This window comes from Chlorocebus sabaeus, chromosome 24 (assembly GCF_047675955.1).
Source record: "Chlorocebus sabaeus isolate Y175 chromosome 24, mChlSab1.0.hap1, whole genome shotgun sequence".
NCBI classification, from domain to species: Eukaryota; Metazoa; Chordata; class Mammalia; order Primates; family Cercopithecidae; genus Chlorocebus; species Chlorocebus sabaeus.
In genome coordinates, this window is record NC_132927.1 from 28,077,653 (window position 1) to 28,104,423 (window position 26,771).

Here is a 26,771-nt window from a genome sequence, read left to right on the forward strand (position 1 = left end):
TGAAGAGGATGGAATTGGACTTTTTGGGAAGCAGGAGTAGCAGAAAGAGAAGCTGGGGTTTAGAAATGAATAAGACATGACAGGGGAGGAATGGCTATCTTGTAAAATGGTGTGAGAAAACTTTTATATAGAGCCTTGAGCACCAGGTTTAAAGTTTGAAACAGAAATCATAAGCGGGTATACAAGCAAGGAATTCATTCATTCGTACATTCATATACTTAAAACACTAGAAGGACCTTAGAGAGCATCGATATCAACTCCTCCTTTTGTATTTGTAGATTCTAAAGATTTAGAGGGTTGAAATGACTCCCAGTGTCACTTACCTAGTGGCAGCACTAGAATAGAGCATAACTCTTCTGATTCATCATTTAAGCTTTAAGGCTATTTCCAATGTTCCAGGACACTCTGAAAGATTCTCCTGGCATTTGGTTCAGCCTGGAAGGGAGAGACAAGAGGCAAGGTGACCTGTGAGGCATTATTGCAAAATCCAAGTGAAGTACAAGAGGTACACTGGGCTCAGTGAAAATAGTAGAATTTTCCAGAGAGGATTGAGAAAGCATGATAGGATATCAATAATAAAGGAACTAAGTTGCCTCCAAGCTGACATAGCTTTGACAGAAATAGGGAAATTGATCAATGGTACCACTTGGGCATAGACAGCATCATTTCAGGTTTGGTACCTGTGAGAGGGAGTTGGCTTTATTATAATTACTTCTGTGTGGTACCTTCTGTAACATGATGATCACATTCCAAGGCCCTTTGCAATTTTTCCATTAAGCAGTTGACACCATCATCAGCATGTGGGCAAGTCCTTGTCAACAGAGATGGAATTTAACACAGTGTTGCTTTAATATCCATTAGGATCCATCCCGGTCTCTCCTTTTCTTAGTTTCTTTTACTGCCAATCAACCTCATACATGTTCACTTTCCTCAGAGTCTGTAAATTATAGTGGTAAAGGATATAAGCTCTGAAGGTAAATGGCCTACATTTGAATTCTGGTTCTACAACACTTGTGTTACTTGGGCAAATTTCATTCTTTTTAGAATTAATTCTTTGTGGCTCAGTTTCCTCATTCATAAAAAGATATTGTGATCAGTACTTATCTTCTAGCAAGAATGTGAATATTAAATGAGTTAACACACATAAAGCCTTTGGAATGATCCTTGCATATAGTGAACACTCAATATGCAGTAGCTGTCATTGTTGCCATCCTATCATTCCCCTTTGCTGCATTATAGTTTCAGGGTGTTTTTTCTCTAGGACAGCCTGGCAAGATGGAGTTCTTCCATTCCACTGGGCACCCTGTTCCTGTGACTGCTGTTGTAACGTTAGCATGTTATGTTCACTCCTAGAAGCCCCTCCTGTTTCTCCAGCAAAGCTATCCTAGGCCCCCAGTTCCTCACCACATCTGAGTCTCCCAAGTAAACCATCTTTCACCTTCATACATATGCACATACGACTTAAATTTGTCCCAGGGGAGGGAGGGAGTGACCCCTTTCTCCTTGTTTTTATGCAATCTCACAACCTGAAATTGTGATTAGGCTACAATTTAAGTGTTTACCCAATTTAAGTGCCTACAATTAGTGTTTACCCAAGAACTCTCAGATTTAGCAGATCCTAAATTCTCTGCTTCTGAAGCAAGACCAAGAAGGGAGTAAAAGCAAAAACTTGAGAGGCAGCTGGACCTAGGTTCAAATCCAGGTTTCACATTTATTAGCTATATGACTTTAGATCAAATAACACCTGAGTCTTGGTTTCCTCATCTGTAAGATAGGAATACCTATCTTGCATGTTGTAAGGATTAAAGGTTATAAGCTTTATAAAATAGGTAATTTTTAACCCCTCACCGAATTCCCACCCTCTCACCTTTCATAGTCTCCAATATCTATTATTTCACTCTGTATGTTCATGTATACCCATTATTTACCTTCCACTCATAAATAAGAATATGCGATATTTGACTTCCTGTTTCTGAGTCCTTTCACTTAGGATAATGGCCTCCAGTTCCATCCATGTTGCTGCAAAAGACATTATTTTATTCTTTTTGTGGCTGAATAGTATGCCATGGTGCATATATATGTATACATATTATATATATGTATACATATTATATATATTATATATGTATATATATAATATATATACATTATTTTATTCTTTTTATGACTGAATAGTATGCCATGGTGCAATATATACATACTATATATAATATATAGAACATGTATACATATTGTATACATATATATTATATATATACGTGTGTGTGTATATATATAACCTTTTCTTTACCAAACCTTTGTTGATGGGTACTTGGATTGATTCCATGATTTTGCTACTGTGAATAATGCTGCAATAAATATACAATGCAGGTGTCTTTTTGATATATTGATTTCTTTCCTTTGGAGTATACACCCAGTTGTGGGATTGCTGGTTTAAATGGTAGGTCTATTTCAAGTTTTTGAGAAATCTCCATACTGTTTTCTATAAAGGTTGTACTAATTTACATTCCCACCAACAGTGTATAATCATTTCCTTTTCTCCACATCCTCACCAACTTCTGTTGCTTTTAGACTGTTTAATAATAATCATTCTGACTGGTATAAGATGATACCTCATTGTGGTTTCAATTCGCATGTCTCTGGTGATTAGTGATGCTGAACATTTTTCCACATGTTTGTTGGCCACATCTGTCTATGACTTCTTTTGAAAATGCCTGTTGATGTCCTTTGCCCACTTGTTAAAGGTTTTTGTTGTTTTTTTTTTTTTTTGTCTTGAGTTGTTTGAATTCCTTATGGATTCTGAATATTAGCCCTTGGTTGGATTCATAGTTTACAAATATTTTTCCCATACTGTAGTTGTCTGCTTTCTTGACTGTTTCTTTTTGCTGTGCAGAAGCTTTTTAATTTAATTAAATCCCATTTGTCTATTTTTGGTTTTGTTGCATTTGCTTTTGAGGACTTGCTCAAAAATTCTTTGCCTTGGGCAATGTCCAGAAGACTATTTCGTGGGTTTTCTTCTAGGAATTTTATGGTTTCATGTCTTATGTTTAGGTCTTTATCTTATTATAATTATTATTATTATCATTATTTTGGAGATGGCATCTTGCTCCATTACCCAGGCTGGAGTGCAGTGGCATGAGCATGGCTCACTGCAGCCTCAACCTAGATTCAAGCAATCCTCCTGCCTCCATCTCCTAAGTAACTGGGACTACAGGCATGCACCATCACACTCAACTAATTTATATATATATATATATATACACACACACACACACACACTTTAAGTTCTAGGGTACATGTGCACAACGTGCAAGTTTGTTACATATGTATACATGTGCCATGTTGGTGTGCTGCACCCATTAACTCGTCATTTACATTAGGTATATCTCCTGATGCTATCCCTCCCCACTCCCCACTCCCCATGACATGCCCCAGTGTGTGATGTTCCCCACCCTGTGTCCAAGTGTTCTCATTGTTCAATTCCCACCTATGAGTGAGAACATGTGGTGTTTGGTTTTCTGTCCTTGCGATAGTTTGCTCAGAATGATGGTTTCTAGCTTCATCCATGTCCCTACAAAGGACATGAACTCAATCTTTTTTTATGGCTCCATAGTATTCCATGGTGTATATGTGCCACATTTTCTTAATCCAGTCTATCACTGATGGACATTTGGGTTGGTTCCAAGTCTTTGCTATTGTGAATAGTGCCACAATAAACATATGTGTGCATGTGTCTTTATAGCAGCATGATTTATAATGTGTCTTTATAGCAGCATGATTTATAATCCTTTGGGTATATACCCAGTAATGGGATGGCTGGGTCAAATGGTATTTCTAGTTCTAAATCCTTGAGGAATCACCACACTGTTTTCCACAATGGTTGAACTAGTTTACTGTCCTACCAACAGTGTAAAAGTGTTCCTATTTCTCCACATCCTCTCCAGCACCTGTTTATGATCACCATTCTAACTGGTGTGAGATGATATCTCATTGTGGTTTTGATTTGCCTTTCTCTGATGGCCAGTGATGATGAGCATTTTTTCATGTATCTGTTGGCTGCATAAATGTCTTCTTTTGAGAAGTGTCTGTTCATATCCTTTGCCCACTTTTTGATGGGGTTGTTTGATTTTTTTCTTGTAAATTTGTTTAAGTTCTTTGTAGATTCTAGATATTAGCCCTTTGTCAGATGGGTAGATTGTAAACATTTTCTCCCATTCTGTAGGTTGCCTGTTCACTTGAATGGTAGTTTCTTTTGCTGTGCAGAAGCTCTTTAGTTTAATTAGATCCCATTTGTCATTTTGGTTTCTGTTGCCTTGCTTTTGGTGTTTTAGTCATGAAGTCCTTGCCCATGCCTATGTCCTGAATGGTATTGCCTAGGTTTTCTTCTAGGGTTTTTATGGTTTTAGGTCTAACATTTACGTCTCTAGTCCTTCTTGAATTAATTTTCGTATAAGGTGTAAGGAAGGGATCCAGTTTCAGCTTTCTACATATGGCTAGCCAATTTTCCCAGCACCATTTATTAAATAGGGAATCCTTTCCCCATTTCTTGTTTTTGTCAGGTTTGTCAAAGATCAGATGATTGTAGATGTGTGATATTATTTCTGAGGGCTCTGTTCTGTTCCATCGGTCTGTATCTCTGTTTTGGTACCAGTACCATGCTGTTTTAGTTACTATAGCCTTGTAGTATAGTCTGAAGTCAGGTAGCGTGATGCCTCCAGCTTTGTTCTATTGGCTTACACTCAGCTAATTTTTTAAGAAAACTTTTTTCGAGACAGGGTCTTGCTATGTTGCCATGTTGCCCAGGTTGGTCTTAAACTCCTGGGCTCAAGTGAATCTCCCTCCTTGGTCTCTCAAAGTGCTAGGGTTATGGCCATGAGCTATCACTCCTGATCCAAGTTCATCTTTTTCTATGGTGAGAGGTATGGGTCCAGTTTCATTCTTCTGCATATGGCTATCCAATTTTTCCAGCACCATTTGTTGAATAGGTTGTCATTTTCCCAGTATATATTTTTGATGACTTTGTCAAAGATCAGCTGGTTGTTAGGTGTGTGACTTTATTTCTGGGTTCCCTATTCTGTTCCATTGACCTATGTGTCTATTTTTATACCTGCAGCTAAATTTTAATAGTAGATTGAGGTGGCTTCTCTGAAAATACAGATGAGGTAGCAGTGACACCTCTAAGTGTCACCTCCTCTTAGATGGAATTTAGTTTTATTGAGGGCAGACCTTACACATCTTTACACCAAGTTTTATTAGCTTGGGTTAATCGCATGGCCGCAGTGGCTGGCACGAGATTGACCAACTCTAAATATTAGTATAGCTTAAACTTTCATTTATTACTAAAGATTTATCACTGCTGTTTCCCATGGGGGTGTGGTTGAGCAAGGTGTTTTGAGCTGCGTTTTTGCGTACTCAATACCTTCTCCTTTTGATCTGGGTGATCTAGAGGGCATTTTCACTGGGGTGGGGATGCTTGCATGTGTAATCTTACTAAGAGCTAATAAAAAGGCCAGGACCAAACCTATCTGTTTATGGGGTTGTGCAGACCCATCTAGACATTTTCAGTGTTTTACTTTGAATAGTTAAGCTACATTAACTGTAAAAATACTTAAGCATAAAATTAAAATATGAAAAAGAAGTAAGTGGTCCCCATCCATGAAAGTAACCTTGAGGGGCCTTCCTACTGACATTAGCTGCAATGATGTTCTTATCACTGCTCTGTGCATTCAATTGAACAAGACAAAGTTTAGGGTTACAGCATGATGGAAATGAACTCCCATGACCCCTGAGAGTCAAGCGCTGTTTGGGTTAGGATTTTAGCTATTTTTCACCCATATTTTCTTTCTTTTTCATTAGGTTCTCTGGCATTACTATAGTCTGTACTACTGTGCTATTTCATATTCTCTCTTCTAATTTTGTTTTAGACATGTTAAAAGATGAATTTTTATTAGGTCTTAACAAAACTAGCACAGAGAGAAGTTTAAAAGAAAAATGGGTGTTCTGTAGATCTCTATTTGATTATGTAAGAAAATTATAAATTATAAATACAAGGAGCAGAAATACCCTCCCCTGCTGATATATCTTCTACATCTACAAGAATATGACCCAAATGGGGACCATGGTTTTCCCATTCCCTTTGAGACAAATTTTAGTGATCAGCTTGAATGCTCACATGAGAAGAGTTTTAGATCTAAAATGACTTCCACCCCAGGCTGCCCCAACCTCACACTCTGATATGCCACCATCTATGCCTAACAGGTCTCAGTTGAAAGAATTCTGGCTACCTTAAACTGTAAAGCATTAAATCAAAGAACATAGAGAGGCTCACAGACTCATGGGAAGGCCAGAGAATCAGACACAAAACCCACACAGGGAACAAAGGAAACTCATAAAGTCTCATGCCACATGAACAGTGTGGCTTGGTCACTGCCATTTCTGGGGACCATGCACCATGGCTGATGCCATTGTCACTGAGCAGTGGCTGCACCATGACCACCATGAGCCCTAAACTGTTCAGGCTTCTCTGGGTCACTCACTCTGATATTAAACCCCCATGGGAACATGCAGTTCACTTTCTAGCTCACAGCTGATAATGGGAAGGGGATCCAGATGATGGAGAGCTGGAAAATGACAAATCTTTACTTTCCTTCCCGTCCTTCTCTACCTGCTCACATTCTACCTTGAATTAAGTATGGAACAAGCTTTCATTCTTTTCCAAAAAGAGTTTTTAGTCCCTACAGCATTATCAATCCCATTTTAGAGATGGGAAAACCACAGGATAAGTGACTATAGAAGGTCCTAGAGAGTATTTATCACTCCTAGATTTTTGCTCCATGTACAGGTTTTAAAACACCACCACCCAGTATTGTTTTGTTTTGGGTTTTTTATTGTTGTTTTTTGTTGTTTTTGTTTGTTTGTTTGCTAATGGAATCTTTTTTACTTTTTTAATGAAACCTTGCAAGAAACTGCAACATCTAAGGCAGATCAAAGCAGATCTGCTTGGGTTGAAGAAGGGTGAGGGAGAACAGAGCCCCATCTGCTTGGCCTCACACTCCTCATTTCACATACACAAAACACTCTCCACTGAGGGATGAAAATGCTACTGCCAGCCTCAGCCAGAGAGGCTGATCATTCCTGGCTCATTTTCTGTTACTAATCCTCTGGTTCTGGGGTTGGGGACAGGAAGTAGCTCTGAGTTCAAATAGAGTTGGCTGTGCATACCCAATTGTGTCCATGGCCGTGGTCCAGCATTTCTTAAAACAAGTTCCATAGAACACAAGTTAGTCCAGATATCAATAAATGATCACGTACCTGAGGCTGTGCATGGTGGCTCATGCCTGTAATCCCAGCACTTTGGGAGGCCGAGGCAGGTGGATCACCTGAGGTCAGGAGTTCGAGACCAGCCTGGCCAACGTGGCGAAACCACGTCTCTACTAAAAATACAAAAAATAGTGGGGCGTGGTGGCAGGCACCTGTAAGTCCAGCTACACAAGACACTTAGACAGGAGAATTGCTTGAACCTGTGAGGCGGAGGTTGCAGTGAGCCAAGATCGCACTACTGGACTCCAGCCTGGGCAACAAGAGCAAAACTCAAAAAAAAAAAAAGATCAGGCAAGTGAGAATTTTTTAATAAGTTTTGTTAATGTTGGATTTCTTACCTTATCTAAAAAATGTAGAGAACAATAGGTTTGTAAATCCCAGTAAACTGAAAACATTGCTTACCTACAAGGAAGGGCTCCCTGAGAGTGTCATGACACTCCAAAGAAGCAGAACGATGTTTAGATTTTTCCAAACATTTGACCAGAGACCTGTTTTTCAAGTTCTATTTCTCAGAGGCAGCCTCTTGGATTTTTTTGGGTTTTTTTTGTCTTTAAACGCCTACCAATATAATTTGGCTATTTTTGGAGGCAGGATTAATCGGTTTGTACCCAGTCATTTTTTTTTTTTACAAGTGTTCCTCTAAAGCTTGTAAATCCAAGAGGAAATGCTAAATTCACCCAGGAAAGTTAAACCCCTCTGAGTCCCTAATATCTGAAGGATCTAGTTTATGCAACAGCATTTCTCTGTCAAGTGAGAGTACAGACCGTGTGGCTTAGAACTCAGAAAAATCCTAGGCCCAGATACTCTCAGAACAGTAACAACAGTAATTACAACTCTCTAAAAGGGGTCTGTAAAGTTCAATTACAAAAGACAGTGAGGTGAAGGGATATTTGCTTTCAGACTCACTTTTTAAAAATCCTGGTGGCTATATATTTACTCCTCAAGGGAAATGGAGATATCTCCAAAGATCTGATCCAAATGCAAAAAGTGACCAAAGTTTTGGAGAAGAAATAATTTAACTGGTTGGAAGGCATCCAGCTGCCCAGAGCAATCTCTTCCGGGTGGACAGCTGTGACTTACTGTTTTACTCTGTGGTAGTTTATACGTAGCCTGATTTATATATACCTCGCAGTCCCCTGTTGCCTTTTGCTTCAGATGAAACCTGCTCAGCCTGGATTCTAATATCTTCCTCAACTGCATCTTTATCTCACCAATTCATTCTCAGCTTAGATAAATCACTGACCCAATGGGAGCTGCTGTGGGGGGTTTTTTGGTTCATTTTGTTTTGTTTTGTTTTAGTATAAAATTGGAGCAATCATAACTTCTCTGTCACCTCTGAGGGCTGTGGTGAGAATCTGTCATGTTGACCAGGGCCAAGGCCAGTCCATACTGCGTCTTTGTGTAAATTAGGTAAAGGCAGCCCTTCTGGAAGTATGTGGTCTCATGGCTCGGGTTAGGCTAGCAGCACAGGCTTGATGACAGCCCCACATCTCAGCAGCTGGCACAACTTACCCAGTTGCATGCCTCGTGTCAATATATGCAAAAGGACTTCGTAAGCTGAAAAGTGCTTTCATTGGGCAGTATTGTGGAGCAGCCAAGGGCAGGATTACAGAAACCAGAGTTTTATTACAGGCTCACTACAACATCTGTGTTGAGCCTCAGGGTCCTCATGTGTGAGATGGAGATGACAGCAAACAAGGTCAATGTGAAGATTAAGTGAGATAATGTCTGAGAGTACCTGGAATATAGTAAGCATGCTATTAGTAATAGTAATAGTATTACTATTATTACTAAAGTGTGGGAAAATGGACTTTTTGTATTATTGTCATTTTATTTCTAAGATAGAGCCTATATTCCAGCCATATTAGTTTTCTCCTTCTTCCCAACTTACCCACATACACTGGCCAATCCCTGGGCTTTCTCTATGTTGCTTCTTACCAGGGAGCACCTCCCTCTTTACCAATCTATGGCTCTCATTTTACCGTTCCCCTGGTGTTTCCCCAGTCACATAAATTATGCTACAGCATTATTGGAGACTAGTAATAACAGGGATACAATTTTATGATATAAGGCTAAGGTAAAAGAGCAAGTACAAAATTATATATTCATGATCTCAATTTTGCAAAAAATGTTTGTCAAGTATGTCCATATAGACTGTTCACATTTTGCATGGCTCCGCAATACATGCGTTTTTGTTACCATGAGTTAAATAATACCCATCTCCCAACAACACAGTTCAAATTCAGTTATCTAAGTATATTAATTGAGTAACTGCACAAACTTCACTGCTAACAATTCAGTCCACAGATCATTGTGGGAATGACAGACGCACATCATGATCGGTGACCAGTCACATCCTTGTTTTCTCAGTTGGCCTGTGATTGGTCAGACTGGGTTAGTGCCCCTCTGTTATTCAGTTCAGGCACAGACAGCACCAGGTTGCCTCCTTCTCTGCCAGTGATAACCCTACGTGGCATTTTTTAAAAATGGGTGATCAAAGCAGGAAATTGGTCAACAATGATGAAAATGCAGCAAAGAAATGAAAAGTGACAATGGTGGAAGTTAAATATGAGTCAGATGTAAACAAAGTTATAGAAGAATTAGCTGACCGTGGAAATCTGGACACCACCACCCTTTGAGAGACACTAGATATGGAACCCAAGGAACTTAGTTAGGGTGAAATTGACAGATGAAGAAAGTGGTGGTGTTGAAAACACACAGAAGAAGTGACACTGGCAAAAAAAAGAAAAGAAAAAAAACACGCTTTACATTAAAGGAACTATCAGAGATAGTTCACATCATTGAAAGTGCAAAGGACAAGTGCTGGAAGCCAATCCAGACTTAGAAGTATGACAATTTGCAAAAAAGATGCTTGCTCCATATTGTAAGTTATACAATGAAAGATAGACCAGCATTATTCAAACTACTTCTGGTAAGTTTTTTACAAAGAAATAAAACACTTTAATTCTCAACATTTCTATATTTTAAATTCAGAGTACTAAAGATTAATTTTACCATTTTTTCTTTTCTTTCTTTCTCCGAGACCGCTGGAATGCAGTGGCGCAATCTCAGCTCACTGCAACCTCTGCCTTCTGGCTCAGCCTCACAATTAGCTCAGATTACAGTTGTGCGCCACCATGCCCAGCTAATTTTTGTATTTTAGGTAGAGACGGGGTTTCACCATGTTGGCCAGGCTGGTCTCAAACTCTTGACTTCGTGATCCACCCTCCTTGGCCTCCCAAAGTGCGTGAGCCACCACATCTGGCCACTATTTTTTATTTTCTTATATATTTATAAACAACAGTAAGAGAGTTTAATGACAAAATAATTTTCAAGGTTACAGAACAATTGGATTTTCTCCACTGATTGTTAAGATCACTTTGCATGAGTCTAGCTTTCACGGTCATTTTTGCAGTCTCACACTATTATGCAAAGTGACAACTGCCCATACCCATAGGAAAAAAATGACTATTACAAATACACCAAAAAGTTAGTATAGGAGTTGGAATTATAGCTGGTTTTAATTTTATCTTCTAAAATTTTCATATTTTCAAATAGTCAACAATTAGCACACTTTGCTTTTGTGATCAGAGAAGAAATTTTGATTTACAAAAAGACTTTGTTTAAAATTCAGCTCCGTTGAGAGTTTTAGACCCCTCTAAAGAGACTGGCTCTCTCCTCATTTCAGAGTCCTTTGATCAAAATATGGTTAGGATGCCTTGTTACTGAACTATAGCTCTGTAAAGGCATTTGGGTTATTGTGTGTGTTTTAAAAATTAACTAAACAAAAATTTCTCGTGTATAGAAATGATGTATTTATATGTTATCCTTCCCATCCCTGGAGCCCTGTACAATGTTTAAATAAGTAATAAGTGCTCAATAAATATTCTAACCTATCTCTCAAAAACTTGCCAGCAATTGCTGAAAAAATTACCCAAAGAGCATCAAGGAACACATTAGATGCCATTTGAACACAATGTAATAAATTTCCTGTAAAATTATTTGTGTTCTACTCATTTAATTAAAAATGTAATTTCCCTTCTTCAAACAACATAATTATTGAGAATCTAGAGGCTCCTAAGTCATAATGGTTACAGTTTTTGGTTTCCATAGTAACTGTAATTCAGCCTCAGAGTCTTAACACATTCCTTTAGATTACAGCAAATAGGGTTAAATTTTTAATCTGTATGTACATATCAAAGCAAAGTTCCAATTTTTATAGAAGCCACAATTTCTATTTTTTAAATATTCATTTAAAATTAACAAAATATCTTATAAATGATTTTTTTGAATGCATGTCCTTTGTTAAAAACATACGAAGTGCAATGAAAGACCAAACCTGTGCATTCCTCATTGTAGCACCTATTTTTAAGGCTTCCCTATCTGAGTCAGCTCAGTCTTTGATGTGAGAGGAAAGGGATAAAGGCAGAGCTGACAGTTATGTGATGTTATTTTGTCACTCAGTTTAGTAAACAATGCCTTTTGTAGTTTTTACCTAAACCACCTTATTTTTTATGGCATCCTGACGAGACCCTGCATTTCATTGCAGGGTCCTCGGTGTAGGGTGATGCTACTGATGGGATGTCAACACACCTGCACCTGCAGAGGGAAGTCATGTGGGTGTGGAAAGTAGGCAAGGGACTCTACAATGCTGCCCTAGAACCGCTCCAGATTTCCCTTCTGACAAAGAGAGGGTATTTGTAAGGTAGCCTCTAATGCAGCCAAAGACACACGCTGACTTTCTTCTCATATTTTAGCATTCACCTTTTCCCAAAGAATGTGAATAAGTAGAAGCAAAGACAAATCCTAATTTCAAAATATATCTAGAATTTTTAGTTCCCCTCCCACAGCTTTTAAAATAAATGTCTCCCTCCTTGCCAGCTTACTAAATTGTACCTGTGACAACAGGCAAATGAATGTCAGCAGAGTGAGCTGTGCCAGTGCCAGCAGACAGTCGGCTGCTGCACGTATATTCCTGTGCCTCTGAACGATCTTGCTTCACATCCTCTGCCCTCAGCCTTGTGAGACTGTAGTGAGCACATGACTGGGCCAGACGGGGTGAACTTGTGCTTTCTAATGACGAATCCAGTTGTTTTGATTCTGTCTTCTCTGCTGGAGTTCATGGGCTTCATTCCCAAAGAGAAGAATCTAGGTAAACCCTGACTCCCATTTCTGGATACCAGACTACTTTGATATAGTAAGTACAAAATTGAAGATGGCAATTTGAAATATGTTGTGTGTGTGTGTGTGTATATATATATATATATACACACACACACACACACACATATATATAAACCACACCCCCAACTCTACAAAATTTTCATTTCTCCTTTCCAAGAATAGAATCCCCATTCTTTCTGAAGCAAAATTAAGACCAAATGGCTTGGCATATACAGATGTACTCAGAGGGACAGCAGAACAGGGTGTGTGAAATGGGAAAGCCATGGTGAATTACTGATGGAACCTAGATGAACTCACGGCATTGCTTATACCCCCTCCAGAGATTTACTAAGAACGAGAAATGAGTACATTTTTTTTCGTTTGTTTTTGAGATGGAGTCTTGCTCTGTCGCCCTGACTGGAGTGCAGTGGTGTGATCTTGGCTTACGGCAACCTCTGCCTCCTGGGTTCAAGCGATTCTCCTGCCTCAGCCTCCCGAGTACTGTGATTACAGGCATGCGCCACCATGCCCAGCTAATTTTCGTATTTTAGTAGAGATGGGGTTTCACTATGTTGGCCAGGCTGGTCTAGAACTCTTAACCTTAGGCGATCTGCCTGCCTCGGCCTCACAAAGTGCTGGGATTACACACATGAGCCACCACACCCGGCCATAAGTACATGTTTTAACCTTTGTCCACCCCAAGGACCCAACTCCCCACTGTGCTTGGAAATGGGAAATAAAGCGGGAAGAGTCCCTGTTATTTACAGGTGGCAAGACTTTGACCAGAATTGTTAAGCAAGAGCAAAACTGACTGCTTTGAATACTTGTTCTTTCCTTTGGAGATGGTGCCTTCAGGAAAATTACCAGAACATGTATAGAAGAGAAATAAAGAATGTTGAGCTGTTGGGTTAACTCTGGATGCTCAGCCTCAACAGAAGGGGTAGGGAGTCCTGGACTGTGCTAGACACCAAAAGAAGGAGCCTGTAGTTCTTATCCTCCTCTGTGCTAGGAGACCACATGGACCAATGAGCCAAAGCTCTCGGAATAGGTGGACTAAGTAGATGCTTATGCAATGTGATTTGAGAGTGACGCATCCTGCCAAAGCTGCATCAGTCCCCTCCTCTGAGTGCTTGGAATTCTGACTTTTAGAGTACCACTTTTAGGCTAAGGCATTATTGCCAAAAGATCCCTTTGAACTCAAATCTGTACCCTGAAAATGTGATGTACTTTGTTATTAGATCTCATTTTCTCAGATTATTCTACAAAACACTTTAACATTTCCTAGAGTCTGGGAAACAGGATACTCTGGAATCAGGGAACATGGGACTGGTAAACTTTGATTATGTTGGAAAGGTAGAGACCAAAATCTACTTCCAGGGTAGGCAGGGATGTGAAAGTATTGTTAACAGTGTGAAGGCTCTTCTCTGGAGTGAGTGAAGTGTCAGAAAGAAAAAGAACATCTATAGGGGAGTACATAGGGTGAACGCTGACAGCCACATCTGCCAAATCAGAGATGGCAAGGGGAAGCCCTTCTGTTTCATGGAAAAGCCAATTAATGAGGATGAATTGAAGATAATATTGTAGATCAATTACATGCCGTAAAATATAATGTACTAGCTTTTCCATATGGCTATAGACTATGGTTCATTAAATTTTTTCAGTAAACAACAGTTTGCCTTCTTTAGAGTCTCAGGCAATAATGAGTCTTCTCCATTCTGGTTTTATTTTAAAACTAAACTATTGTCAATAATTAATTAATGGTGTTCTAATGTAAACAGAATATAAGTTTCACAATCTTGTATTTATAGTTCTTCTTCTTTTGGGTATGTAGGGTTTTATATATTTTGGTTTGTGCTGATGGAAAAATGTTTTACTTCTGCTGTTGAAATCATGGCCACCCGCTGTTTTCTATAGTTATGAAATATTATAAGTCTTGTCACTTGCAGAATTAATGTTCCCACTGAGATGCCTCTCTAGCCTTTTTGATTAAAAAGCAGCAACAGCAAAAGACACAGCCTGAGACTGAGTGGCCTATTATTTTTGTGTCTCATTTTGTCACAGTAATTCTCAGCCCAGGTTTCACATCAGAATGAACTATGCGGTTTTTTGAAATTGTGGAATTTCCAAGAGGAGAGCCTGGTGTGTGTGTGTGTGTGTGTGTGTGTGTGTGTGTGTGAAATTCCACAGGAAATCTGATATGTAGCCAGAATCAAGCACCCTCATATTACTAATTTCAGGGAATATTGCACTGTGAACCATGTAAGCCTGAGGTTGGGAGGTGATTTAAATTCTATTATAAGCTGATACTTACTATCTAAGACCCTGTCAAATGATCAGATCAAAATATTTTGTGTTCATTGCTCTCTCTGCCTCATTGTTTCTCTGATACTTACATGAAAATTAGAAAAAGTGTGCTCCTTCATAAGTTTAGCTATGTGGCTGAGTGTCATCAATAATGACTTTCAGTGTGTAACTTTATATATGGGAGGAAGTGTTTTGCATTCTGAGGGTGGTGGCCTGAGCTGTGGCTGAGTCTCAAGGCTCATGGTTAAGCAGTGACGCTTCTGTGGCCTGTGAATACCACTTGCAATGTGGGCACATTGGTGGGTGAGAGTTACTCTGAGCAGAGCCCCACCGCCTGGTTCAAAAGTTCATGGGCCCAGAAAGGGCAATGATGGTATAGAGACTCAAGAGAAAAGCTGTCTTTCACACAAGAGCATGCAGAGAAGCCATGCAATGACCAGCTCATCCAAGGCAGACAGCACCCTGCATGTATACATGGGGTCCTCAGATCTGCTGCTTTGCCGTTGCAAGTTTACACATCACACATATGCCTCCTCACTTAGGAAAAACTGCATTTCATTTGACTAGCACATGTAAATATTCATTTTATAAATATGCAATTTTATAGGAGCCTGATTGCAATGTGTAAAAGAGGGAATTTGCTCATGAAGCAATGTTACCTATAATGTGCATATTCATTCACGCATTTTTCCTACCATGTGGTAAATACAGCAACAGATGTTATCTAATGTGTGCCACAGAATGCACTCGGTGATATGGGAGCTGGGAGATCATCACACATGCATTCTACCATAGAGAGCTTATCTTATGTTTAAAAAAAATGAAATACATGCATACATAACTAGAATGCAGGGCAGAATGTGGCACATGCCACACAGTACAATGGAAGTACTTCGCCATTTCAGCATAAGGAGATTGACCCTAGCTAAAGGCAATTAGGAGAAGCTCCCTGGAGGAGATAGCATCCACCCTTCATTCTGAAGGCTATATAGGATTTGGACAATGCAGAGCTTAGGGGAGGGACCAGGTGTGGAGGCTTTCCAGGCAAAAGGAACAGGAGTGAGCAGAGGCATAAGATGGAGACCTAGAGCCTACAGCAAGTTTGGCTGGAATGCAGAATGTGTGATGAGGAAAGGCAGCTCTGCCACCCTGTAGAAGGCCATACTGGTCAATGAGTCAATCTCTCTGTGCCCCAGTTTTTCATCTGTAAATGGGGATAATGGTGCCTACTTGATAGGGCTGTGTGATGAATGAATGAGCTAATATATACAAACTACTTAAACCATTCCTTGGTGCATAGTAAGTGCTCTATAAATGTTCAATCCAAGTCATTAAAGAAGGCAGTAAAGAAATTCCAAGACCAGATGGTCTCTAAGATGGTTCCATTTCTAAGGATCTAGCACTCAGGGCCACTGAAAGTTCTGAGTGGTCTCTGAGGGTGGAGTGCAGCGCCCAAGACTGCCGTGCCATTAAACCTGATGACAGTTTGGAGAACAGTGTGGGAAGAGAGTGAGGTCTGGAGACAAAGATGATTCAAAACAGATGCAGATGGCTGCCCCCAACCATCAATTTTTGCTGTTAATATTAATATGGAATTTGAAGAAAAAGGCAAGAAGACATTTTATGCTATTCCCTGATTTCTCCCCAGTGGAAAATTCCCTATTTTGAGTTGCTTTCAACTCTCTTTTGTGTTTTCATTGACAATAAAATTATTTAAAAAGAGTGAGGAAAAAAGAGTTTTACTCTAGAGAGGAGAAAAAATAAAAGAAAAATACTCTCTCCCCCTATGCCCCCAAAAAACCAAACCAGAAATTAACATTATAATCTATAGTCACTGACACAGAAAGTGGTCCCAAGAGCCAAACCTCCTCCATTGCCTTCCTGCAGAAGCACCCCAAGTGTGATTGAGAACAAATGAGGGGAGTTGTCAGGGTATGCGGTGAATATCAGTCTGACTGCTTATTGTTGCATGTCATTGCCTTTCTTCTTTTTAAAATAATTTTAACTTTTATTTTAGATTCATGGGGTACATGTACAAGTTTGTTAAGTGGGTGTATTCTGTGATGCTAAGGTTTGAGATATGAATGATCTCATCACCCGGGTAGTGAGCATAGTACCCAATAGGTAGTTTTTCAACCCTTGTCTCCTTCCTTCTCTCCCCATTCTGGTGGCCTCCAGAGTCTACTGCTGCCATCTTTATGTCCGTGAGTACCCAGTGTTTAGCTCCCACTTATCAGTGAGAACATGTGGTATTTGGTTTTCTATCTCTGTGTTACTTCATTTAGGTTGCATCCATGTTTCTCAAAGAACATGATTTCATTATTCTTATGGCTGTGTAGTATTCCATGGTGTATATATACCACACTGCCTTTACCCAATCCATTGTTGATGTGCACCTAGGTTAATTCTGTCTTTGCTATTGTGCATAGTGCTGAACACACAAGTGCATGTATCTTTTTGGTAAAATGATTTATTTTCTTTCGGATAAATACCCAGTAATGGTATTCCTGGGTCAACTGTAGCTCTGTTTTAAGTTCTTTAAGAAATCTCCAAACTGCTTTCCACAGTGGCTGGACTAATTTACATTCCCACCAGCAGTGTATAAGCATTCACTTTTCTCAGCAGCCTTGCCGGTATTTGTCTTTTTTTTTATTTTATTTTACATAGTAGCCATTGTGACTGGTGTGAGATGGTATTTCATTGTGGTTTTGATTTGCAGTTCTCTGATTATTATGATATTGAGCATTTTTTCATGTTTGTTCACTGTTTATATGTCACCTGATCTTCAACAAAGTTGACAGAAATAAGCAATGGGAAAAGGACTCCTTAGTCAATAAATGGTGCTGGGATAACTGGCTATCTACATGCAGAAGAATGAAACTGAACCCCTCCCTTTCACCATATACAAAAATTAACTCAAGATGGATTAAAGATTTAAACATAAGACCACAAACTACAAGAATTCCAGAAGGAAACTTAGGAAACACCATTCTGGACATTGGCCTTGGGATAGAATTTTATGACTAAGTTCTCAAAAGCAATTGCAACAAAAACAAAAATTGGCAAGTAGGGCCCAATTAAACTGAAGAACTTTTGCACAACAAACGAAACAATCAACAGAGTAAACAGACAACCTATGAAATGGGAGAAAATATTTGCAAGCTATACATCCAACAAAGGTCTAATATCTAGAATTCATAAGAAACCTAAACAATTGAACAAGCAAAAAGCAATTAATCTCATTAAAAAGTGGGCAAAAGACATAAACAGACTTCTCATTGCCTTTCTAAGGCAGGCACAGGCTTCCTTAGTTGTGTTGGCTCTTTTTTCTTCAAACTTTGTAGCCAGGTTCTGAATGAAAATCACCTCCCAGGTAAAATTCCTTGTTAAATGCTGAAACAAATACCTTTAAGACCCTCTGACTTCTCTGTGCCTGGTTCTTTCTACATCTAGTGTGGCCTCTGAGTGTACCCGTGGAGGCTCCTGGGTCCTCAGAATCTGGACAGGGAGCCGGGAGTCCTGGCCTCTATTTTAGCTCCCGGTGGCCAACCTGGGCTTCAACCACCACACAGACTCCTGACTACTCCTACCCAAAAAGAGTTGTTGGAAGACTTGAAATCACAGATCTGACAACTCCTGCACTTTGTAAATTCAAGATGACATTGTTACTGTTCTAATTTTTTAAATTATAGCACTCTCACTTTTTCTCCAAAAAAGGTATAAACAAGAAGACAGTTTGACTTGTTTACCTGAAGCTCTCCTTGGAGTTGCCAAAGGGAGTTAGTTACTTGAACACAGACACAGAAATACAGTCGATAGCAAAATAAGATATGCTGAGCTCAGGAGCTTCACTTTTTTTTTCTTCATTGAGTAACATTTCAGAAAAGCACCTGTAATTGGGACATAATTTATTTATCAACAGGAATTCAGAATACTCCCTTGCAGTTGATTTTGGAAATCACTGTGACCCTAGCAGAGTGCTATAACCACGGTGAGAAAGGCTAGAAACAGACGTAGAATTACAACTACCAGAGGGAGAAGAGTTCACTGTGAATATTGAACACACACTGGCATTTGGCCACCAAACTCTGGGTCTTCCTTCAAAGTTCCTCACATACCCATTTATAAAGGAGGTTAATAATCGCTTTGTACACACCCCCCCACAGATACAGCTAAATAACAATTTTCATGATAAGCCTTTATTTTTCTGCAACTTAGAATTTAAGGCAGCAATTTCATCTACAATGTTTAAGCCCAGAATTTATTTTTGGCCTTTTCAAAAGAAAGTTGTACTCATTTAACTTCAGCTGGCAATATAATAGAAAAAATGTTTTTAAAAGTACAGATTTTAATTAACTAGGCAATTTGCCTTTCTCTGAACCATCAAACCCTGGCCATTGCCAAAGGCAGGAAGCCAGACTAAGCAGAACCATGGTTAGATACAGGGAGGCAATGTCAAGGGCTTGCAGCAAGCAGCAGTTGCCAATAGCCTGGGTTAGTAATGTGCATATTATTTTAATATCCTATTAGCGCTTGGCTTTGAAATGAAAATTGGATGATTAAAGACAAAGATATTTGGGCGGCAATTTTTAGAACATAGAGGTAAGATGTGTTTTTCACCACTTGCTTTAAGCAGCACCCTCATGTCCAGATGTTGACCTTTAAGCTACCTCTCCTAGCTCTGGGATTTCCTGGCATTTCGTGGGCAGACCTGTCCCCCAGCATCCCGTGTGCTTTGGATAGAGTTGAGCTCCAGCTTTTGAAGCCTCTGGTCAGGGTTGGATGGATGGCAAGCAAACACTGCCACAAGAGAAAACCTGCTGGCTGGCAGCTCCTAGGTCAAAGCTTGTTTTAGTTTCTCAAGACCACCTTTCTATGAGACCTCAGTGAAGAGTTTTACTGTCCCGGGGTTTAGGATGTGATTTTCAGGAAAAAAGACTCTTGCAACTTCAGTCTGGGTAACTTACCTTTCTTTGTCTACCTGGTGAGAGGATACCTTTGCAGGAAATGCTTTCACATCAACCCTCCATTGCCCTATTTCTCTTTGCCTGTCCAAGGGTTACCTTGGAGTTAGTGGTGAAACTTCCAGGTTCAGTCATGTGCTAAAGGACTCATGAATGCGTTTTGTTTGGAGCTTTACAAATCTCTAGAAATTTAGTAAATGGCTCAAGAACTCCCTCTAAACTCAAGTTGTTTAAATTTTATTTTTCTTTTTACCATTTATGCACAAGTAAAACCATGAAGTAGTGACCTCGACTGGATCAAAGGCTTAAGACCCTGAGCATATTATGAAGCCATTATCCATAAGAGTAAGAAGGCAAGGTCCTATGTCTACCAACACGGAGACAAATGTCCCTGACTGCCTAGGCTTGGTAATATTGGGCAATTATTTTTGTCCTTATCATAATTTAGTTATTTAATTTCTTTATCATTTTCTTGGCAGTTAATAGCCTCTGGTTTGAATTTTTATTTTTTCTTGTACCACAATTGTTCTGCCTCCCTGATTGTAAGCATCAGTAGATAAGTCATCTTAGCCTTCTTGGCAAGTCTTATAATACCAAAATCAACTTCCTAAATGAAGAGCTAGGTAACCAGTCACTCAAAAATGTTTTCCCCAGCATTCCATTAGCCTCACTGGTTCATGTTCTTTTAAATGGAAATTATCAAAGGGAGAGTTGATCCCTACTAATCACTCTTTAATGTGAATTAATTCATTCAGATAATCAGATGCTCCAAGAAATAGAATTAAACAAAATGGAAGTAATATTTGAACTTATGGAACTCTGGGAGAGGGTGGCCAGCTTACTAGGGCAGGATTTGGGGTAATCAGGAGTATATGTCCCTGTATGTGTGTGTGTGTAAATCCAGGAGAAGGAAGGGTTGGAAAGAGAACTCTCACAATTCTGTAACTTTGTGGCTAGAAACAGTCATAGACTTAGGTCTCTAAGGATGAATGGATGATTTGGAGCAAGAAAGGGCCAGTCACTTGCTTTTGTATGGCACACAGACTAAAGGTAGTTTTCACATTTCTAAATGATTAGAAAAAAATCAAAAGAAGACCGTTTTATGACACATAAAAATTATATGAGAATCACATTTCAGAGTCTATAAATAAATTTTGTTGAAACACGGCCATGCGGATTCATTTATGGATTGTCTATGACTGCTTTTGTGCTATGATGGCAGAGCAGAGTAGTTTCGACAGAGACCATATGGCCCACAAAGCCTAAGATATTTACTACCTGCCCCTTTACAAGAAAAGCCTGTCAACTACTGATGTAGAGCAAAGTTTTTGTTTCTTTTTCACTTTCATACATCTGGCCTAATAGTTTTTTAACACTTATAAAATATTTTTTCCCTTTCATAAAATATTAGAATGTACAGAGATAATTACAGAGATGTTTATCCCAATATCATTAATATTCTTACAAAGAAACAAAACTTCATGCTAACCATGTGGTACTGGTGAAATTATGGTATAGTTATACAATTGATTGCTGTGGAATCATTTGTTGGTGCTATGGTCTAAATATTTGCGTCACCTCAAAATTCATGTGTTGAAATCCTAACTCTCAAGGTATTAGGAGATGGGGTTTTTAGGAAGTGATTAAGTCGTGAAGGCTGAGCCCGCATGAATGAGATTAGTGCCCTTATAAAAGAGACTCCAGAGAGCCAGCTAGCTCTTCCGCCACATGTGGACACAGCAAGAAGCTACCATCTATGAACCAGAACTCCAGCCCTCACCAGACACTGAATATGCCAGCACCTTGATCTTGGACTTCCCAGTGCCCAGAACTATAAGAAATAAATTTCTATGGTTTATAAGCCACATCGTTTATGATACTGTGTTATAACTGCCTGAATGGACTAAGACAAGTGGCATAAAAACCATGTTTCCAGTTTTAACTCTTTATATAACATGAACCCCTAAAAAATGTTTCAATCAAAAATATCATCAAAGAGCTTTACCAACTTTCAGATATGTGGTATCTGAGTAGTGGATTACAAGTGACTTTTTTTTCTTCTTTTTGCTTCTCTGTATTTCTTAAATGGTTTTCAGTGAACAAATATTACTTTTATAAAAAGGAAAAACACATAATGAAAAACTTTTTCCCTTGATACTAGAGATGGTTAGAAAAAAATAGAACAAAATTATAATATGTCAGATATTTTTTCATCCTTCCCTAAGGTAAAAATGTTCTCCTGGGAGACAGTGGAGCAAGGGCCTTGGCATTGAACTACTCACTGGGTTGAGAAACCAAGACTGCCAGTCACTAGTTATGTAATCTGGACTGAAGTGCTTACTATCTCTGAGCCTCAGTTTTCCAAGTTCTCAAATAAGGAAAATAACATCCTCTTAGGGCTTCTTCAAGCATTAAATAAAATCATACTTAGAAAACAACTAAGTCACATGGTGACAGGCACAGAAGCACTATTTTATGTACAATATTTGCCATAAGATGTCCTGCCTTCCATGGTAATTTCTCTTGTGATTAAAAAAAAAAAAAAAAAGTCCCTAAGGTGAAATACGTGGAGTGAGGAGCAGGGGAAGGTGAGGGAGTGAGTGAGTATCAGAGAAGTGAGAAGACAGATGCCAACTATCCTGAGCATAATGGAAAATGGAGCAGTTCAGAAGAGCCACTGGCTTTGTCATTTGGTCAGGAAGCTTTCATTACTACTCGCAGTAGTGAGAGATCGCTAGATTGCTGGGCGGGGGCAGAATGTCTGCATGTGTGTGACGGTGCAGGTCTGGGAGGAAGCTTTTTCCAACAGTTCACAGTATAGTTCCACAGTTTTGAACACCCATTGTGTGAAAAGCACCAGGGATTCCAAGATGTGTAAGATACAGTACATTCCAGAGTGAGCTCTGGCCTTGTGGTGGGTTGGAAGGAATTGCTTTGGAGTAAGGCATTGAGCAATCACTTGGAATGCTACTTACTTGAACTGGAAAGTGTACTTTTCCAGATTATTATCATTATTATTATTAGTGTGCTTTCAAGATTATTACTTGAAGGAATTCATAGCAAGAAGGAAAATTCTTACTAAAATACTATTAAAATCATCATGTTTTATGGAAATCATTGGATATAATTGGGCCAGAAATAAAAAGAATCACTAAAAAAATCTAATGATAAGATGGGGGAATAAACGCTAAGACCTTAAGAGAATGGGAAGAGATGAAGAGTAAGTTCTATGGCCCATTGTATTTCTTCCACCAGACGCCAAGGAGCATCCCTTGGGTAGGACAACGTCAACTGGAAACTATGAAGTGTGCCATATTCTTTTCATCCTCCTTGTCTATCTTCTTGTCCTGGGGATACTAACTACTCCAAGAGTTCATTTTCCACCTTTATACTCTTCCAGGCCCTCTCCACATCCCTGTACTCCCAACCTCCTCAGGGGCCATGCTAATCTCTGTATCATTTCAATTTTAGTATATGTGCTACCAAAGAGAGCACTGCTTACTCTTAATATTGGCAAGTGAATATATTCCAGTCCTGAGATCATATCCTTGAAGTGTAATCGCCTATATGAGCTGTGATCTCAAGATACATGAGGGGTAAAACAAAACAGAAACCAACCAAAACCACACCATTACTTCATGAAGTTCCGTGTATCTCAACCTCTGCCTGACCACCCATCTAATTTGTTACATAGTCATTATTTTTTTATGCTATTTACTGCTCTGCAGGTTTCTTTACATATATTTGCATTACATTATTCCAATTTTAGGATGGGTTTGAATAGGCAGGCTTTTGTTACATCAAGTAAGGAAAAGAAATCATTCTTTCTCAATGTCTCTATACCTGAAGTATTTGGAGTCTCTATAATTATGTTGCTTATGTCTTACCCCAAAAGATGTACGTTCTACTTGAATGTCCCTCATGAAAATGTTGAGAGAGAATATATACCTTAAAAGGCACTTCAGGGAGGTGTCATGCCCCCATCTGCAGAAATGGCACCCAGCAGATCAAGACTATACAGGATTAACTTTCTATTGGACCGGAATATGACTCTTTCTATCATTGGAAATGGTATGTGCAAAGGTTGGTAACAGGATGTGGGCTATACATTTTGAGACCTGTTGAAAGAGAAGGCAACTACAGTCACAAAATACCACTTTATTCATCTGTAAAGGGAATTCAAGTAGTCAGACCAGGCAGAGTTGTACCCCTGAGTCGCAGAACTTGTGTCCTTCCTACTGCTGAGACTGGATACACTGAACCCACTCCACTTTATTACCCAGGCTCCATGCTGTTGTCTTTAGAGGGTCAGAGAAATTGGTATCTTAATTGAAAATTGATAATGCAGCCAGAAGTACGATGGGTTAGTTTCCAGAGGCTAGAGAAAGTGTGTTCTCTCCAGGGTAAGGTAAGGATTATCCTTTGCCATGCCTGTGCATCACAGTGAGATGCCAGGAAGTTCTAGGGGGGTGGGGGTAGTCAAGAATGTGACATCAAGTCTTTAAGCACTTGGTAGCATCTCCTTGGTCTTCTGGCGTGGGGAAAGAATGATCCATTCCACACAAATATAGTCACACTCAGCAACTCATACACAGCCAGTAACACACATGGACAAACATTCAGAAATGCACAGGCACAGCCATACGTACAATAAGCACATATATAAATGTATATACACAGTCACACATACAAATATGCACATACACACACATATATGTGAGACACATGCACATCCTCACATACACATGCATATATGTACACATCTACTGGGCACTCTGCAGGCCCTTTCCAAGGAACAATCTCTAGTCCCCAGCCCTCTCCCATCACCTCTGTCCTAATGATGCTCTGACCCTGGGATAATACCTAGGTGACCCTGGCTCTCCTGGGCTCAGTCCATTAATTATTTCTATCCCAATAGCTCTAGGATTGAGTGTCTGAAATGAATGCTGAAAAGCAGGGAGGCCGCATGTATTAGTTGGGGTCCTCCAGAGAGACAGAGTCAATAGGATAAATATAGGGAGAGATATGAGAGGGAATTTATTAGGGGAATTGGCTCATGCAATTATGGAGGCTAGGAAGTCCATGACACGCCATATGCGAGCTGGAGACTCTGGGGTGCTCAGGAATGCTGACCTAGCGTGGCTCAGCCCAAGTCCTAAGGCCTCAGAACCAGGGAAGCCAAAGGTGTAATGCTCAGTCTGAGGCCAAAAGACTGAGAATCTGAGGTGAGGATGGGGCTGGGGTAAGTTCTCCAGACCAAAGGCTGGCAAGCCTGGAATTGTTGTCCAAGAACAGGAGAGGAAGGGTGTATCCCAGCTCCAGCAGACAGGTCTACACATTCTTTTCTGTGTTTGTTCTGTCCGGGCCCCCCAGTAGATTGAATGGCGCCTGCCCACACTGAGGGTGGGTCTTCCCCCACTACTCCACTCAGGCCCACATGCTAATCTCCTCTGGAAACACCCTCACAGACACATCCAAAACGGTGCTTTACCAGGTTTCTACGTATTCCTTAAGCCAGCCAAGTTCACCCTTATCACTGGTCATCATGCTGCCGTCGGGGACAGTGGGAGAATGGAAGCAGGGGGTGACTACTCTTTCTTCATCCATGCATGTGCAGGATCAGACAACTTCTTCCGTCTCTTCTGACTCACACTATGAAACTATCACTATTTGGTACCTTAGGGTGGAAAGTGTATTATTGTGTATCCAGTTTAAAACTGAAGGGGCAAATGGGTATGGTCATGAAGACCAAAGAAAGAATTGGCCCTGTCACTGAGGTGCTAATTCTAATGTTGACTGACAAAGAAATGACCAGGTTCAAGTTTCATATTGTTTTCTTTCTCAAATTTATTTGACCATTTTTCATCATCCAATAATACATGATTGCCATGTGACTAGTATTTCCGAAATACAGGTAAAGCCAAGGTCTCCCTCCCTCCCCCATATCACTTGCTCCTCAGGGATGATGGCTGGCAGCAGGAAGTGGATGGTCTTCCAGTCTGCACGCTTTGTTGGGCTTTTTGTCCTAACACAGATGGTACTGCACTACATGAATCATCTTAAAACTTGCCATTTCCCCTGCTTAATTATATGTCTAAATGGGCTTTTTATTAAGTGACTTTAAAGTGAAACAAGTCACTGGCCTTCCGGGTGGGGCCCCTTTCCCGGTTTCTGCCGAGTGCCACGCTGTGCTTGCGGTTGCGGTTCCGTCAGGAATCCCTGATTCTGGGTTCCTGCCTTTTCCCATCTCATAGTCACAGCACTCGCTTTGCAGTGTGTCTGGGCTCCTGCCTGTCTGCTGTGGCCACGTGAAGGAAGCAGAGTCGTCTTACTGTAATTATTTGAGGCTCTGGGCAGTTTTCTGTGCCTCAGATCCAGTAACACAAAACAGAAGAAAGCCATTATTCCCCAAACCCAGCTATTTACTCTCTCCCACACAGCTTTTTCTGGGAAAAGGAGACGGTGGTGATCTGGGAGAGAGAGCTGTGCAATCCCCAGCTAGGAGCCTATGAGCTGTGATCTGCAGAGAGTGCTCTGGGCACCCAGGACTGCCGACCTAGGCAAAGTGGAACAAAATATGAGAGGCTCGGCTTGGGCTCCTTTGCCGGAGAGAGTAGCCTGGTGATAAAAACAACACAGACATAATCAGACTTTTCCCTTAAATCCTGGTTCCATGACCACCAGCTCTAGAATCTGAGGTCAGATACTTATTGTTTGTACACCTATCCTTATCACCTAGAAAATGGCTGTAGTAGTAATTACAACTTTATGGGGTTTTGTGGCACTTAAGATAATACATGGAAAGTCCTTAACACAGTGCCTGGCATGAAGTCATTCCCAAGGAAAGATGAAGTCCTGAGTGACCTTCCACCTCCCCTTCCTTCTCTCAGGATTTTTCTTGGTGGTTCAACCCCTCGCATCTGCCCAGTCACCCTTTCCCTGTTCAGCTATGCTTGCAGTAGCTGTGAACCTGTCTACTCCCCCTAGCCTGGATCTTCCCTAATGTTCCCCAGGGATTTA

The 26,771-nt window shown here is 40.1% G+C and overlaps 1 protein-coding gene, 1 long non-coding RNA gene and 1 pseudogene across 2 annotated transcripts in view; 1 reads left to right on the forward strand and 2 right to left on the reverse strand.

Moving 5' to 3' along the window:
• Positions 1–18,319, reverse strand: part of LOC140710093 (uncharacterized) — a 54,919-nt gene extending 36,600 nt beyond the window's left edge. The window contains exons 1-2 of the long non-coding RNA XR_012090958.1: positions 18,194–18,319; positions 324–435 (exon numbers count right to left, since the gene is read on the reverse strand). This is a non-coding gene — a long non-coding RNA (uncharacterized lncRNA). The remainder of the gene's footprint in view (positions 1–323; positions 436–18,193) is intronic.
• Positions 1–26,771, forward strand: part of FRMD6 (FERM domain containing 6) — a 248,170-nt gene that overhangs the window by 99,326 nt on the left and 122,073 nt on the right. The window lies entirely within an intron of this gene.
• Positions 23,185–23,246, reverse strand: LOC119619116 (U6 spliceosomal RNA; annotated as a pseudogene).